The sequence below is a fragment of the Lactuca virosa genome, chromosome 8 (genome assembly GCF_052849685.1).
Source record: "Lactuca virosa cultivar CGN04683 chromosome 8, Lactuca_virosa_CGN04683_v6, whole genome shotgun sequence".
Lineage (NCBI taxonomy): Eukaryota > Viridiplantae > Streptophyta > Magnoliopsida > Asterales > Asteraceae > Lactuca > Lactuca virosa.
Genome location: NC_136433.1, coordinates 266,757,506 through 266,763,505, shown reverse-complemented (window position 1 = coordinate 266,763,505; position 6,000 = coordinate 266,757,506).

The window sequence follows — 6,000 nt, the reverse complement described above, 5'->3', positions numbered from 1 at the left end:
CAAGTATTTAGGCAAGATTTGACTTGTACTCTCCCCCAAAAACATTAAAATATTGAAAAGGTGGGGTATGATGCTCACACTGGTTATCTTTGCTGGGTGATTTGAAGAGTGATGAGGAAGCTTCCAAGCTCCAAAACTTGGAAGATTCTTAAAACTTTAGAGGATTCTAAGAATAATTTTTGTGTGCAAATATAGTGAAATCTTAGAATAATGGGAAGAATAATTGTTTAAAGAGGATAAAATACTCACCGAAGAAATCTGGAAATTTCCCTTGAATGGATGAACTTGAAGCTTGAAGGTGTTGAGAGTGTTCTTGGGAGTTTGCTAAATGTGAATGAGAGAAGTGGGACTTGGAGAGGAAAGGAGTTCACGTTTTCAATAAGGGAAAATAAGGGTGACTTGACATTTGCATGGGAAGCTAGTGGGTAAAGCTTATTTTCTTAAGGATAATGTGTGTTTATCTGGGATTTGCATGGGAAATGAGGAATTAGCATCACATCCTAAAGTCAAACCCCTTTATCCTCTAAAAATCTCTTCATAAAACCGTGGGTATTAATTTATATAAATATGTTTAAAATAATTGATTTTGGCATAAAATAGGGGTTTAAGGGGTCTAAGATATGAAAAATATGAGTTTGGTGCGATTTTCTTTGTCAAAATGCCTTAGAATGATGAAATGGTCCGGAAATGGCACAAATCCGAAGCCTTTAAGTGAATTTCGGAGCCCATGTTGAATTTCCGGAGTCATCTAACTAGTTCCGGACTCCCAGGCGAAGTTCCGAAGCTGAGTTTCAATTTCCGGAGTATTTCCTCGGTTCCGAAGTCAGGAGGCGGAGTCAGTAGTCCGGTCCAAGGTACGAAGCCAGCTGGACTTTCCGCAACGGCCTTAGGCGAGATCCTTCCGGAGCCAAGGAGCTCTAAGGTGCAAGATTGTCCAAAGCCAGGATGTTCCGAGATTGCGAGATGGTCCGGATGAGAGGCTTCTGGGGTGTGATTCCTCTTGATTTTCCTTAGAAGGCATTCCGGACCAAGAGGGTTTCGGACCAAGAAGGTCCTTTTGGGGTTTTCTCTTCCGGTTTTGAGCTGTTTTTGACTTAGAAAGGTACTTAGAGACATTTGAGAGAGATTTGAGATGCGTGGAGAGATCTGGGAGAGATTTCACATACTTGGAGAGATTTGGGAGAGATTGAACATACTTAGAGAGATTTGGGAGAGATTTCACATACTTGGAGAGATTTGTATTCTAAGACTACATGGCTCATTAGGGACTCATATTGTACACTTAAATGTGTTAGCACAAGTCTCATCATAGTTATTGCTTACTTGAGGACGGAATTTCCAAGCCAACTAGAATGGGCATGTCTAAAGAATCTATGAGAAAATTTAAATTTTTACGAAGGTGATCCTTTCTAGTCCTTCTATAATCACATGGTGTGTACCGATTATATATAATCCAGATCAAATAGACCTTCGAATAAGTAATCCTACTCTAAAACCACATCCAAACAAGGAAAAGGAAGTAGAGTGAAAATCAGATATTCTAAGTCTATAAAATTTCGGCTATATATAACCTTAACGTATCCACTTAGTAACTATAGACTTATCAGAAAAGATATTTTTAACATTTCCCCAAGGTTATTTTTGGTATCTAAAATACCTCCATGGTATTTTAATTATATGTTTGATTCTTGGACTTCTAGATATAAGAACTTGACAAGTTTTCAGTTTTCTTGTTATAGCATCCTAAAATACTCCTATAGTATTTTAATCTTTATGTTTGGTTCTAGAATTCTTCTGGTACTTAGGTAAGTTTTAGACTTGTTGCAACACTACAATCACTCCCCAAACACATGTTGGTCATATCTCAAATGAATATAGTTGATCAGGCTATATTGATCCCAGATATGATTACGTCACTTTCTAGGTTTAACTGTAATGTCCAGCATCCAGATACTTTTGTTTTGTTCTTCTTGTGATACTCATTCTAGTATATATATTCTGCATGTACTTATACTTTTATAAAATATTGTTATATTTTTAAAGTATAACTCTTGGTCAGAGTGTTTTTATCCCAATGGGTTTATAGTTGTATATCTTTTACGACTGATATACTGAGTTCACTATAAACACTGCTCTGATACCAATCTGTCACACCCCCAAACCAGAACGGCAGAAACGTTCGGGGGCGGAGGACTTCAGGTAAGTATCACAACACATGCAATATAGTAATCAAAGTACAAACAACCATTGCATTAATAAGTATAAGTTTTACATAAGTGTTTAAACATTACATATTCAAACACCAAAGTAGGTACAGTAAAAGACAAGAGTCGCGGTACGGTACTAGGTAGTCTTCTCAAAAGCTTCGGGAGTGTACCTGTCTACTGGATTCCTGAGAATACAATTTATTTGGAAAGAGTAGATCAGCATTTAAGCTGGTTAGTTCATAAGTATTTTAGTTATGTTAAGTATACTCTAAGTTCTTTGGAAAAGTTCACTGGTTCCTCCAGAAAATCCTATATTTCCTGAGGTGATAAACTGATAACCTCAATAGTTTCCCTCTGTAATTACTTAGTTTATACTAATTATATATAACCTAATATCGAACAGACAGTTAAATGGGTGTATATGCCCTAAGCCCACAACCAAATAAGGAACATGAAGTAAGGCGGAAGTCACACATTTCACTGTCAATCGGATATTACTTATATATAACTCTAATGTAATAACTAAGGAATTATAGAATTAACCACTAAAGGTCCTTTATGTTATACTAGTTAACTAAGTTCCAATTGTAAAAGTAGTTTAATCCCATAAACCGTTTCATTTGTAAAAGTGGTTTAATCCCATAAACCGTTTCATTTGTAAAAGTAGTTTAATTCCATAAACCGTTTCATTTGTAAAAGTGGTTTAATCCCATAAACAGTTTCCTTTGTAAAAGTGGTTTAATCCCATAAACCGTTTCATTTGTAAAAGTATTCTTACTTTTATCCGTTCTACAGTAAAAAAATAGTATTAAACGTGGAAAATATTATATTATCCATAAAGTGCCTTGTGGTTTTAAATGTTCCAAAACCAAAAGTACAAGTATATTTACCATACTTGATTTCATGATACGTAGTTTTTACTGTAAGTAAAAACTAACAGAAGGTATATTTGGTCAGGATGTAATTATCTTTTCTTACTGTTTTAAGAGAAGTATATTACTTAGTAATTTACTCGTTGTTTTATCCATGTGAGTTCTATTAACCATACTAATATAACTTATATGCCTGCTGCGACGTTCTTCAGGCGTCGGAAACGATATGATATTTGACACCCTAGGCCTGCCGGCCAAACTGTAGCGAACAGTAAAGGTGCGGGATTGTCAGTCCCATATAGATCTATACACAAATTCACGCCCTCCCTACAAGAGATTATGGTTAATAAGTCAGGACTTAAGGTCATACTTAGATAAGTACACCATGAAGAGTCTCACAAATTTATTGTTTCAACGAGATTTACGATGTATTATTACCCCGTGATTGCTAACCCTGGTACTCTGTATTGTACCTTTGTTAATGCAAACTCGGTATGATGTATTATTACCCCGTGATTGCTAACCCTGGTCCTCTGTATCGTACCTTTGTTAATGCAAACTCGATATGATGTATTATTACCCCGTGATTGCTAACCCTGGTACTCTGTATTGTACCTTTGTTAATGCAAGCTCGGTATGATGTATTATTACCCCGTGATTGCTAAACCTGGTACTCTGTATCGTAACCTTGTTAATGCAAACTCGGTATGATGTATTATTACCCCGTGATTGCTACCCAGGGTACTCTGTATTGTACCTTTGTTAATGCAAACCCGGTATGATGTATTATTACTTCTTCAATATGTTATCCATATATTAAAAGTATTATACTTATCCTGGTATAGATAAATGAATTGTTGGTAATTTCCTTGGAAAGTATACAATCGTTAATCATACTTGTATATTTAGTTTTGAATCATAAATTATACCTATTATAATTTATATGTTCTATCTGATTAGCATGATTTCTAATGGATGAACACTTTTGCTCAGCATGATACAAAGGTAATGATACCGAATGGAGTAACCTTTTATATTCATATATGTATAATATATATATATATATATATATATATATATATATATATATATATATATATATATATATATATAATTAAGAAGGAAATGACCTTTGGACAAATAACACCACCTTAATTCCACATCCAAACAAGGAAAAGGAAATAAGATAATTCATTAGTCCTAAGCCCTTCAAATCTTATTTATATATTTATACATATATAAACATGATTTTAGCGATTATAATTTGAAATATTTTAGAAAACCATTTTCAAAGAATTTAACGGAGTTTACATGACTTTAAAGATTTAACATAGCTTTAAGTCATTTTGGAAGTATTTGGTAATCCTTAAAAGCATAAGGAAATCCTTTGTGTGATTATTATCACATACAATTATTAACAAAATTTTAAATTGTGTTCAACGTGTATTCCCCCCTCCCCCCACCCCCCAAAAAAGCATTTAAAAACCATTAAAAAGGTAAATTATAGGGGTATGAACTCACTTTGATAAATGGTGATTTGGGAAGCGTTTCGTTTCTATAGATGATCTTTCTCGAAGAAACTACGAGTTTTTGAGTAAAAATCGGGCTTTACGCGGGCAGCACTTCGACTGGAAAGAGGTTATCTTCTCGAGAATTCCGGGGGTTCGGCGCTTGCTTCGGGTTTTAGATACGATATCGGGGCCTTGGGGGGTCGTGAGAAAGTTTAGGGGGTGAAAAGGTGAAAAATGGTGAAATTTGGGGTGAAAAAACTCTCAAATCCGAGAAGTCTCGCACCCTTTATATAGGGGTGGGACAGTTCGGCCGAGGCGGTGTGTCATCGGACAGGTGGCGAGGGCTCGGACACCTGGATCATGCGAAGGCGAGTCAGCAGCCACGCGTCAAAAGGAGGAGCGAAGCTGGAGGCGGTTCTCGGATGCGTGTCGGATTAGGAGAGGACCGGAATTCGGTCCAATCAGGAGGCGTCATGACGACTTCGGACCAATCAGCAGGTGACACGTGAGGTTGCGGTCCAATCAGAAGATGCCACGTAGCAGACCCGTGGAAGCCTCGCATGCGAGGGTGACGTGGCCGAAGAGTGTCCATGCGAAAATTCCTGGTTTTCAACATTTCTTGATTTTCGTGCCAAAAACTTGCGAAATTCATAACTTTCGCATACGAGCTCCGTTTTTGGCGTTCTTTATACGCACGCGTAGGTAAATTTATACTCTACGACTTTCGTTTAGACTTCGTTGGATAATTTTGAATTTATTTTTAACAGATCGGGACAGGAAATCCGTTATAAATTCATAACTTCTTCATCTGACGTCCGTTTTCGTCTGTCTTTTTATCGTTGTACTACTTTTGACGAGACCTTCGATTCTCGTTTAAGTTGTGTCGGCTAAATATCGATCGATTTATATTTTGAATTTTTAGTTGTCTACTGCTAAAACCGAAACTTAGAAAAATCATAACTTCCTCATACGAAGTCATATTTTTACGTTCTTTTTATGAAAGTTCTCGGTTTAACATATTCTACAACTTTCATTTAGATTGTTAAGGCTAAAAAGCCTTTTATCGAAAATTCAATTTTTACACTGAACAGTGTTTTGCCGGTTTTGTCGCGGATTTTCGATTGGTCATAACTTCTTCGTTATAACTCGGATTTCAGTGTTCTTTATATTTTTGGAAACCTTGTTACAATCTCTACCACTTTGTTCATCCTAATTACGATTATTGATCAATTTATTTGACCTAAATTTGACTGTTGTCACATTATCCCCCCTTTAGAGGGAATTTCGTCCCGAAATTAAGTCTAAAGTGATACTCATGGACTAGATCTAATATTCCCTTTCCCAAGTGAATTCAGGTCCCCGGTTTGTAATCCGGCGAACCTTCACTAACGGGATAAGACTTTGCTTGGT